Source organism: Limulus polyphemus, unplaced genomic scaffold (assembly GCF_000517525.1).
Source record: "Limulus polyphemus unplaced genomic scaffold, Limulus_polyphemus-2.1.2 Scaffold4451, whole genome shotgun sequence".
Taxonomy (NCBI): Eukaryota; Metazoa; Arthropoda; class Merostomata; order Xiphosura; family Limulidae; genus Limulus; species Limulus polyphemus.
This window is the reverse complement of record NW_013670061.1, coordinates 8539-21156: the sequence shown is the minus strand read 5'-3', so window position 1 is coordinate 21156 and position 12618 is coordinate 8539. Positions and strand designations below refer to the sequence as shown.

The 12618-nt window shown below is 33.9% G+C and overlaps 1 protein-coding gene across 6 annotated transcripts in view; it reads right to left on the bottom strand.

The window, feature by feature from the left end:
* Window positions 1-12618, bottom strand: part of LOC106471166 — a 40374-nt gene that overhangs the window by 20149 nt on the left and 7607 nt on the right. Inside the window, exon 2 of one of the 6 annotated variants that reach the window (XM_022399800.1) lies at window positions 4772-4850. The exons of the other annotated variants lie outside the window; for them this stretch is intronic. The gene's annotated coding sequence lies outside the window, so the exon portion shown is untranslated. The remainder of the gene's footprint in view (window positions 1-4771; window positions 4851-12618) is intronic. 6 annotated transcript variants of the gene reach the window in all.

The window sequence follows — 12618 nt, the reverse complement described above, 5'->3', positions numbered from 1 at the left end:
TCCAGGTGTATCTAAACAAAATCAGTCTAGTCTGGAAGAGCAAGTTCGCTAACTGGAAAGCGCGTTTTTATACCATGAACTCTCGAATTCAAACTCTAGGAATTCTACTCATTAGGCTACGACCAGCTCCTTATCTTCCTGAACCTTTTTAGTATAGTAAAGTGTCTAGCTGTGGAAAACAAACATCGTTTGTATACAGAACCCAGTTTTCTAATATTTCAATGCTTAATAGCAAACATTTTTATTTTGATGTCGGCATGGGCTGCAGATGAAAAATTCTCAAATACAAAGAATAAAAATGACATAAGGGCCACCTTCGGAATTCTGGACTGAAACACTCGGGGTTGCCATTTTAGCGATTTTGTGACTAGATTTAATGACTTTTCCCTCCATCCAACGACTTTTTGTACCGTTTAGCGACATGTCGTCAATTCGGCGACTTTCTATAAAATTTAGCGACTTCCGTAATCATTCACAAATAATATAATAAACAATTCTAATACATTTTCAAAAAAAAAGGTGAATGTATTATCGAGAAACAAAGTAATTTGAATCTGAATTTGTGAAACCTTCCCTTCCTGGTCCTGTCCATACAAGTGTGTAGGAGAGAGATGCCAAAGATGAAAATCCTTTTGAAGACCTTAGTAAGGTGGCTATAACAGTGTTGTCATTACCCCATTTTAATGCTGACGTTGAACAAAATTACGTAACCGAATGCATATTATGACACTGAATGCAATAATGGCAGTAATATATAGTTTGAGGAGACGTGGAAAATGTTATGATTTTGAACTGCAAAAGTAATATCGGCACAACTGAAATGTATGGAAGTTCGACAGAATCAAGAAGTTCATAAGAACAAGGGCATGTGGTGACGTCAGTGAGAAAGACCTACCTGATTGGATTTTCGACTTCTGATATTACTCTGCAACTACATTAGCTAGGTGTCCTCTTCCACAAATTATAGGAAGTACAATGTATTTTATAATATTGGTAAACGTTTTGTGTACTCTACTGCTATCTATATTCATTCTAATTATATATGTAGTCTTTTCAAATAATCTTGGCACCTCCGTATCTCTAGCAACATTACCTTTGGGTTTAGCGAATTGGGAAAGTAGATCTGTTTGTTTGTTTTTGTTTTTGAATTTCGCGCAAAACTACACGAGGGCTATCTGCGCTAGCCGTCCCTAATTTAGCAGTGTAAAACTAGAGGGAAGGCAGCTAGTCATCACCACCCACCGCCAACTCTTGGGCTACTCTTTTACCAACGAATAGTGGGATTGACAGTCACTTTATAACGCCCTCACGGCTGAAAGGGCGAGCATGTTTGGTGGGACGAGGATTCGAACCCGCGATCCGCAGATTGCGAGTCGAGCGCCCTAACAACCTGGCCATGCCAGGCCTGAATGTAGATCTAGTTACATTTATAAATTTGAGTTGGCAACTCTGGACACACTTTAAGACTCTAACAAACAAGAGCAAGCAAGACATTTTGAGAGTTTAATGTACAACGCCAGCAACCAGTGTCAGAGAATACAGTACAATCCTTTACTCACCACTAACCTATTTTGGGTTACTAGCGGCAACCTGTAAAATATTTTCCTTATTCTATCATTTTTACGCATGCCATTTAAGTTACGCTTTCTTGCAGGAATTATGTCTGAGATCGATAAATTCGGGTCTATTTGAAAACATTTTAGGCGGTCAGACAAACAAACTCATGTTAATGTAATTTTATTTAATGAACCTATAACAATGTAACATTATTTAATAAAACTATACGTAGAGTAAACAATAATGCAATGGTATTTATTTATAATATATACAGAGTAAGAAACAATTATGAGTGTTCAGTGTATGATACAGTTTTACGAGTTCAAACAAAGAAACTCACAAAAACGAAAAAAACCATACTAAGGAAAAAAGCAGCTAAATGGATTTTATTGCAGGTTATGAAACGAAGCGAAACTAAATTATTGCAAAGTAAAGTATGTGTAAAGTTGTAATGAAGGCAAACGTAGCTGAATATGCAGAAACATCTGAATGCGTGTTCACAAAGTGATAAACATATGGTTTTGAATGAACTGCGCATGTGTATTTTAGACCTAAATAAGTTGAGAAAGTCCATAGTAATTTATTTAGTGTAATGTTCATTTTTTAAAGAGAATTATGTGCGGGCTAAGTGTTGTTTTTGTGAAATACTTTGCAAATAAAAAACAAGTTGAAATCGAAGCCAGTTGTCACGTGACGACAATGGCATTGTGTCATGGTATACCATACTCATTGCATTGGAAATTTTGAATAAGCAAAAAAAAAAAAAAAACAAGGTAAGGTGATTCTGAATCGAAAAGCCAAAATGCAACCAGACCCTTTGGACAAAGGCCTTTCTAACGTTATGCGATTTGTAACGTTTGATCGAGAAGTTTGTGAGAAAAGTTCCAGACAGAGAAACGGAAGCGTTTTATTTATATACCGTATTTTCACGTAAATAACCCGCCCACTGGTATACTCCGCACCTTAGGAAAAACAATGCTCCAAGAAACTTTTAAGCACGTATTACCCGCACTTTAACATATAGTCAGCGGGTTATTTGCGTGAAAATATGGTAGATTAATGGTGAGTAAGAGACATTTAAACCAAACTTCTTCCAGAATAGTACAATGTGAGCTTAATCATCTTAGATTCCAAGGCACAGTGGTTATATATAAGCCAAGTATTACGAGAAAAAAAACTAAAAAAACAAAACAAACATACATGACACCTTGACTGCAAACTTCAGTCTTGGTTCAATGGATCCAGGTAATATTTACCTTTGTGTGGAGAAAGCCTTAAGCACTTAGTTCAAACTATGTAGGTATGGTTTTCTCATGTAAAATAATGACAGAAAATATGCAGAGTTAAACTGAGTTTCCAACCTGACTGAATTGAAGAAAGAGATTGGACACAAACTGACAGCGAATAACAAGCCATACCGTATTATACAAATATTAACAGGTTCACTTCACCAGCCACTTAAATAAAGAGTAGTAATCTCTATATTCATGATAAAGACTGCGAGAGTTAATCATTGTATAAAAATGCAATAAGATCATCTTTCCCAGAGTGCATGCGCGATCCACATTACTAGTGGTCAGTCTATGAATAAAAATATGAAAGTTACAATCTCTAGGCATCGTGAAATGCCTAAAGGTTCAGTTAAATTTTCTATAAAGACTATAGAGCATTCAAAGCTACGTAGTTTCAAAAAACCTTCTGTGGGAAAATGTAGCGGTACCATATAGGGGGTGACCAATAACCAAGTATTTCTAGAACATAGACACTTTAGCCACATCGAGAACTAGCTCGCTGTATGAAAATGTCGAAAATTCAGTTATTACGAAATGTCTACCTATCTCAACTGAAATGAAGATAAACAGCACAGAACAATAACTAATAATTTCAAGGATGTCCTCTAAGATCAAGTTCGCCTATTGATGCAGTATCTTTATTTCGCTGTTTTTCTACATGACAATTCATGCACTTATACACAGAAGAGTTGTTACACCCTGGCTTGTATATAATGAAGAAGCTCTCGGTCATGTACTCTAGCTTGGTAAGTCACCAGATCTTAGTTCCATTGAAACTTCACTAGGTATTTATAAAAGCAAATTTTTTTCATGCTTCAATATCCCTAAGTGAACTAGATGGAGGCGGTTCGTATTTTTTAACATTTATTAAACATTCAATCTAAGATAATTCAACTTGGACAACAGACATTTCAACTTGTATCAAATGGTTAATTTGTTTATTATGTATAGTGAAAGATATACTCTTAAGGGGAAAAATATGTTTAAAGACCTTCCGTTTTAAAAGGATGGCATGTATGACGGATTTACTATCATATGTCTATTTTAATATTGATGTTTATTAAAGTTAAATATATATTTAGAAATGTACATAACTTATACTGTTAAATCTGTATTGCGCAATTCCCGCCTGTTCACTAAAATTTTAGAAAATTCTGTACGTAAACACTGGTGTATCGTTCATATTGCTGAGTAAGCTGAAATTTCGAGAAACTTTTCTCACGCCTATAAATATAATCAACGCGACGCGCGAAAATACGGTATATATTATTGGTTTGCTATAGTTGGTGTACTATAATCCTCGGAATCAATAACTGATTGTTACAACGCTTATTAATCGGGAACTTCATATATTTAACCAGGAACGTTTATAGATTTCGAATATTACAAACCATTTAACTTCAGCGGATTCACATCGGACATTAGTACTTTTACGAAAACATTATATAACTTCAGTGGTGGATGGCTCGATGTGTGTGACCGACGAAGAACAGAGCTAGCTAGGTCTCTCTTAAGTGAATTGTATCTACACATACTCAAAATTAATTCGCTCATCGTGAACCCTCGATAAGATATCAATGAAGTTCCAGACCAGATAGAGGATTCAATATTGTTTGTAACTTTGTCAAACGTTTGTATCTAGATCATTATTCGTAAAACCGTTTTGTAAATTGTGTTATTGTTTGTATATTAAAATATATTTGTATTAAAAAACTGTGTGTATCAATATTGTTGGCAAATATCATAAATTGGAGACAGTTGATATTTATTTAATTTCTTATTTAATTTCTTCCTTGAACTTAATGCTAGTGGAAAACAAAGGAATATGGATCAAGTTGGATTACCAAGTTGATATTTATTTAATTTCTTCCTTGAACTTAATGCTAGTGGAAAACAAGGGAATGTGGATCAAGTTGGATTACCAGGGCCATATGGTCAGTGAAAAAATCTGTTCATGTGCCCCAAACAACAGTATGCAATATCATCAAGAAGGACCTCCATCTGTAAAAGTAACAAAGTAACATTTCCCCAAACTGCTTCCACAACATATCAATTCAACTACTACATACCTCAACTTGGAGAATGAAATGAGTATTCATGCTATTCTATATAAAGACATATTGTTCAAGCGGTCAGATGTAGTGTCTATGGACTTCTATGTGATCAGACTGTTGGAATGGATATTGGGAAGCTATGTCCAAGTACACTAGATGGGTTATGGAAAGCTGCAAGGAGATGTTTGCACTGAACATGACAGTCTTAAAACAGAGCCTTTCACAATAGGAACAATGCTGTAGGGTTATTGGCAAGATGTATGGTCATTGCACAGAATATGACTAGATGTAGCAACATGGACTGCAACAACATGATAAAGCCCCAAAATGACTTTAATGTACTCAACTTCTGTATCCTTAAAACTCAAATAGTGTGTTTGTTATATTGCAATATTCCTTAGCAAAATCCAGAAATAAAATAAGCTAGGGTAAAATTCATGTAAATTAGAACAAAAGTCAGCAGGACATATGTATATAAAAATTAATAAAATGTATTTACAATTTAAGTTTTAACATTAATACATAAAAAATTTAATCCACAACTTTAATTCAATGCATTAGCTGTAGCAGTGGCATGGCCACAGGTGGATATATAACCCACCCACTCAGCACCCAGGTTCACCTAATCAGAATCTGCTTGATGATTTCCAAGTCCAAATACATCAAAGTTGTGCTTTGTTTGACTTCCTGTAAGCTTGCCTCCAAGGGTTTGTGTGAAGGTGCAGAGGGGTGTGGAGGTGGTAGACCTCAATTGGACAGCTCTGCTCCATCCAAGATAGTCTTTTAAGATTTTTAATGCTCTACACTGTTACTCTCACTCACATGAAAGCATTAATTTTTTTCTGTCCCCAATAAAAAAAAAATGCTAGAAATGCCATTGTTTGCACATCTTCTGCCTATTCATTGTAACTCCAAGCTCACTTAAAACTTTGCACCTGGCAACACTACTAATTTGTAGATCTTTCATTAGATTAAACAAATTGGCATTTTGTTCTAAATGATAACAGTTTAACTTACTTGCTAATTTTCTTGCATGTATTATACTTTTCATATCTCTCATTTTTCATTAATCCACAAACTCAGCATTGAACTAACTGAGAAACACGCTATCTCAAAAACTCACTGCTGCTTACTAATAGTTGATACAATAAACAAGCTATTGTAACAGACTCACTAGCTAACTCTATTCTAGATTGTGTTTTATGAATGATCAAACAGTTCCCAAGTTATCAAGAAAGACTTTGTGTTTAAGTCATGCTCTCATCACCTGATGTCACACCTCCCCCTGGCCAAACAAAAATACAAATTTCTAAATTAAAAAAAAAAGCCTACACCATTTCTTTATCCCTGGATTGTGAGATCCCTTAACAATTCTATTACACAAATAAAACAACTGTACATTAAACTTAAACTTTCATAATTAACAATAAAGTAACCTTTAGAATTTAAAAATGTTATTATTAATAAATATAGACATTACATACATCAAATCCTTAGTTAAATGTGTGAAACAATGTACACTCAAAATTTACATTAATATATATATATATTTTATTTATTCTTTCTAAACTGCTCATTTATCAAATCTGTTACAGTGCAAAGATGGGATGAGCACTGGTTCATATCATCACTTGCCATTTTGCAACTAGTTCCATCTTGATGATACAATGGAAGTTATCTTGACAAGTTGGTTTCTATCATGAAAAAAATCTTAATTGGAGATAACCATTTAAGCTGTTCTTTCACCAATTTAATTCCAGCAGAGACAATCACAGTGGATGACCTTTAATTTGAAATTCATCTTTCTGAATTCTGCTCTGTTAGGTTAATGGTCTGATTATCTTGTGCATCATCCATTGTTGTTACTGGAAGTTCAACATTTGGAGCTGTAATTGTCAAGTAGTGAAAGGGAATTTCATGGTCATAGAATAATAAACTATTTAAAGTGAGTCTAATCTCCCACATGTTTCGGTAAGAAGTCTGTTCCCAATACACATTCTTCCTCAATGTCTATTACCCACATGTCCTGTAGAGTGATGGTGACTTCCAACTTTCCTTTTTCTGTAACTCTTTAACCACTTCTGTTCATGTAAATCCATTTTCTTGCTTCATGTCTAAAGGTAATTTCCCAGCTTTCATTATCAGATCAGGTTGAACAATGATTTCTGTATGGATAGTATCAATGAGTATGTTACAAAGCTTCTCATATATGGTCCAACAGACTAGTTTCTTTAATACTACATTTCAACTGAAGCAGATATTCTTTTTTTCAGGATACTGTTTCCTTGGTTTATTATCAATGGTTGATTCATCACTGTACCTGACATAATGTAAGTATTTTTTGAAACTATTAATTGTTTCATTTTCCTGTCATCCTTTGGGAGCAGTTTCTACTTCCTAAATGCTTTTTGCCTTTAGTTCCTAACAATATATCCTTTTAAGCTGTAACTGAAATATCTTCTGTCCTGAAGTGTTCTTACAATCTAGGTAAACAGTTGTCAAAATAAATCTTTGATCCTTTTAAGCTGTAACTGAAATATCTTCTGTCTTGAAGTGTTCTTACATTCTGAGTAAACAGCTGTCCAAATAAACCTTTGATCCTTTTAAGCTGTAACTGAAATATCTTCTGTCTTGAAGTGTTCTTACATTCTGAGTAAACAGCTGTCCAAATAAACCTTTGATCCTTTTAAGCTGTAACTGAAATATCTTCTGTCTTGAAGTGTTCTTACATTCTGAGTAAACAGCTGTCCAAATAAACCTTTGATCCTTTTAAGCTTTAACTGAAAATCTTCTGTCTTGAAGTGTTCTTACATTTTGAGTAAACAGTTGTCAAAATAAACCTTTGACTTCTTGACTTCCTTCAGAAATAGTTGATGTTTCCATACTACTGTATTGCCCCTAATTAATGCCCTTGTGACAACAATAACAATCAAACATATAATCCACTTTTATTACTATAATTTTGATTTGAAAAAAAAAAAGAAACAAACACACACACACACTCACTTATTAGTGTTGAAATCAACAAATCACATGTGAAAAAAGAATTCAGAACTGCACAAATACTATAATTATTACACACACACACCCCTTGCAGTTTGCAACACCCCATGGAGCATTAGTTAGGAGCAATACAATATTTGATCTGATGATCCCATGGATGGTGCTTTTAGTTAATTAACTGCAACTTTGTTTCAAGTTCCATCCCTAAATGGATAAATTCCTTTAAAAATGTATATTTACTTTGCTTTAACCTTATTATCATATCCTCATCCACTATGGCATCTACAAACTGGTCATGCTGTAATTAATCCATCATATTCCAAGGTAAAACATCTGGATAATATAATTGGGCAAGTCTTTCCACATCTTCAGCAACCTAAGTTAGGGTCTTATCTTTCCTCCTTACTCTACCCCTAAATTTTGCTTTAGAAACTTTCTTCTGATGTAACATTTGAAATTCATCAAAGCTGATCCATTTAACCTTATCCACACCACAAAGTACTTCCAGATGTCAAGTGCATACCTGCATATCAAATTTTAAAATATTAATTCAAATTTATTTAAACAATTTTTAAGAAATAAGTATTTTATAATTTATATTTTGGGACAATCATTTAGTATAATTTTCCAAGAAAAAAAGGACAAAAAATCTCTATCTTTCATTTCTGCACAGCTCCAGTGTACCTGTAAATAATCAATTTTTGTTTTTTTTTCTGCTCATCCTAAGTTATAAGTTTATATTCACTAAAAGCTATCATCTCTTGAGAATATATTCATGTGTGTCTCGTTTCACATGTTATTCTCTCTCTCTTCCCTTCTTAGTAGTGTTATTACTACAGACATTCATTCCAACTATTCTGTGAGATTTTAAACTTCAGCTAGCTATTTTGCAATGAACTGTCAACTATGCAATGAAATTTCCCTATATTGTAGTATGAGAGTATAATATACTTTTTCACAAAAATTCATGCTTTATGAATTCTTTCATCCATCATAACCAGTACTGTGCATGAATGCTATTGATAAAATCCTCTTTTAGCCAATTGAAAACTAAAATTCAATTTTCCAGGATAACTCAATGCAAAAAAAAAAAAAGTTGCACAAGAGAAGGGCACAAGATATACACTGTATATTGTATTTATGGCTACCTAATGCACCTCTAATTTTAAACTACTGACCAGAGGAAACACTGCCAGTCCATACAAAGAGATTGACAGTCAATCTTATAATGTACCCACAGCTTTTAAAGTGTGGGGAATATTTTGTGGTATCTTATGGATTTGAACTAGGCTCCTTAGCTCCAAAATCCAAAGTTCTACTACAGGGCCAACCTATGCCCTTTTTGAAATCAAATGATAACAGTTCACATTTAAAATAGTAAAGAAATAAAAAAAAATCAGACATACACACAAAAGACTAATAAAAAATAATGTAATCAGACTGCACAGAACAAACCACTCCACAGAGGGTAAGTATCTATCTCTTCCTACAGTCCTTGCTCTTGCCTAGATGTGATAATTTCTTCATGTTTCTTACATTGCCTTGTAAAATGGTTTGTGTTAAATTTTCCCGAAAAGCAAATCAACAGCTATCTACACTAGCTGTCTCTGATTTTGAAGTGATAAAGGGAATGTAGCTAGTCAACACCATCCACTGCCAAAAAAATGGAGATTGACCATCAGTTTATAACATAATGTTAAAGACAACAAGGGAAATTTGGTATATATAGACCATCTTATCCATTAAATTAAACTAAATACTACAAAACTCAGAGCTAGCTCTTGTTATTCAAATATTTATCAAGCTTTCCCTAAAATTAACTGCATCTACCACATCTGAAGGAAACTGTTCAAAAGGCCAAACACCCTGTTAGAAACAATAAAGTTTTCTTAGCTGAAGATGACTCCTAACCTGCTAAAATTATATTTGTGTCCTCAATTCTTACCATTCTCACCATTAAATACAGAAAAAGATGCATCAACACTAGCAATTCCCTTATCAATTTTAAACATCTTAATCAGATCTCCTTTAATTCTTCTCTTTTCAAGAGAAAACACCTATCCTCATAAGAAAACCTTTCCATCTCAAGTATCATCCTACTAGCCCTCCTCTGAACCCTTTCCAACAATTCCTGTCCTTTCTAAGGTAAGGAGCCCAAGACTGAACACAGTACTCCAAAAGTGGCCAAACCAATGATGTATATAATGACATTATAATCTCCTTAGACTCATAATGATTCCACAGCCAAAAGGGTGAGCATGTTCAGCAAGGGTTTCAATCCTGCAAGTTGAGTAACAACCCTAACCACCAGGTTCTTTGGAATGGTTTGTCTCAAAATGTAGGACTCAAGTTTTGTTCCATAGTATGTCTTCACAGTTTTTTCAGGCACAGTTGGCAACAGCCAATTTTCCAAACTCCCAAATCTTATCTCATGATTGTGTTATTTTATTGTTCTCATCATTGTTCAACCAGTTTCTCCAGCATATTTCTTATCATAACTAAAAGTTAAACACTACAATTCTCCTTTCCTATTCTTGTATTGTAGTTTTCACTTGTTTTAGTAAGCTGTATGGTGTTAATTTTGGTCTTAAGAAACAAAGGAAGTGTAAACAATAAATCTGTCAAAAATAAGCAAGGCAATAAAGTCTTACTTATTGGCAAAACATGTGTGACTGTCATATACTTTTCCAAAACCTTCATTATCTCAAGAACTGTTAGCAGAACGTTTTCAAGAGCTCACTTGAGCAAATGAAAAGGATTTTACCCAAACAAAGCTGCAGAATGAAAATGTCTTGTTTAACGAAAGCTTGATGGTTTTTGTACACCTTGTGATGACATGATCTTTTTATTCTTTATATTTTGTATTTGGCAGTTTCTGATTATTCTTGTTTTGTGATCTTTGGGTGACTGGACATGAAATGAAGACATCTGTGTGTCTTGGTTTATTTTTAGAAAATCAATCCTCAAACAGTCAAGCAAAATAAAATCAAAAGGAAGGACTGCATTAAAAATAGCAAATCCAACCTTGTGATAAATGACATTTAAATGAATAAAACAAGCCCAACAAAAAAACAAAATGAAATTAAATGTGGGATAATGCATGTTGTAGGATCATTATTTAGTCTAGTGTACACTGGATCTGTTAGTATTTGCTTCATTTTATTTCCACAGTGTTTTCTATTTAACATAAGTAGCATTCCCCATGTAAGTTGGGATTATTCTTACCTTTCTTAAGTTTATAACAGTTAATGCTTATGGCATCAATCATAACTGGTAGACCAACTGAACAAACAGCACTTGGTACTCTTATCATCACTGAAAACATTACTGAGCTTGATACAAAACTAAACTTTTGACAGATATCAACTGTAACAAAAACAGTTTCTCAAGTTTTGTACTGTTGACCTTTTTATCCTTAAAGGAATCAAACGTCATTCTAATAATGCTAATATTACTATGACACATATATGTATAAATATGATTTTGTATATGAATTTATGTATATGTGCCAGTATTATCACCATTTCTTATGTTGCTAGATAATACCTTCAACTGTACTATGGTACTTTATCTAACTTTTAAATTGTGTAACAATTACTAGCACTGTGTTTATTAGTTTTCAGGAATGGTCCTGAAAGTTGACAAAAGCAAGAAATCCATCCATTTCTTTAGTGGAGAAAAGTCTAAGAATTCTCTTAGAAATAAGCATAAATTATTATTGCTCAAACTTTGGTCAAGGCAGCTTGTAATTTATCTTAAAGAAAAAACCAAATGTCACTACTCATATAAAATTTACAACTTTTCATGGTTAGAGACATAAAATATTTTAAGGTTCACTTACTCTGTGTACACCAATAAAACACAAACTGTAATTTATGGGGCCATGGTCAATATAGAAACCTCCAGATGGAAGGAAATAACCCTAGTAAGTTATGCTTTATCTTTCTATATGTCTATACCCCTATGTTAATGTGTTAGGTGTAATGGGTGCAAGTAGTGGGTTTTATTTGGGAATTTACAATTTTTATGTACAGTTTGTAGGTTGGAGGAAAAGTTAAAGACAATCATGATTAAAGAAGATGCAATAGATAATGAGAAATGTAGATTGTGGGAAATGGCAGCAGGATTTCAGAAGGAACTTAAGCTTTTACATGCATGGGATACATCAGCTAACAATGACTTTAAGGAAGTTAGAAAGAGCACTGTTAGGGCTAAAAGTGGTGAATTTAGTCATAATGAGCCTATTCTGTTGAGCAACAAATTTCAGCCCTTGACTGGGGAACTATAGGAGGGAAGAAAAACGAAAGGGTCAGAGAAGGATGTGGATGATAAGGAAGTTATAGTTATATCCACATTCCTTGATAAGGCATGTGGATATAATAGTCTGTGGGGTAAATAGGGAGAAAAAAAAATCAGATTATGCTACCCAGGGGCACAGGTGGAGGATATAATAGAGCAAGAGATATAACAAAGGAGGCTAGCAGAGATGCAGTTTTTGTAATGCATGTAGGGGCTAATGATGTAGGGAAAGGTAGGCCAGAGGAGCTAATTAATAAGCATAAGGGGTTGATAAAGGCACTTAAAGAAAATGGCCATAAATTAATTTTGTCAGGGATACTGTTCAGAATTAACTGTGAGGATAACGTAAATAACCCGCCCACTGGTTTACTCCGCACCTTAGGAAAAACAATGCTCCAAGAAACTTTTAAGCA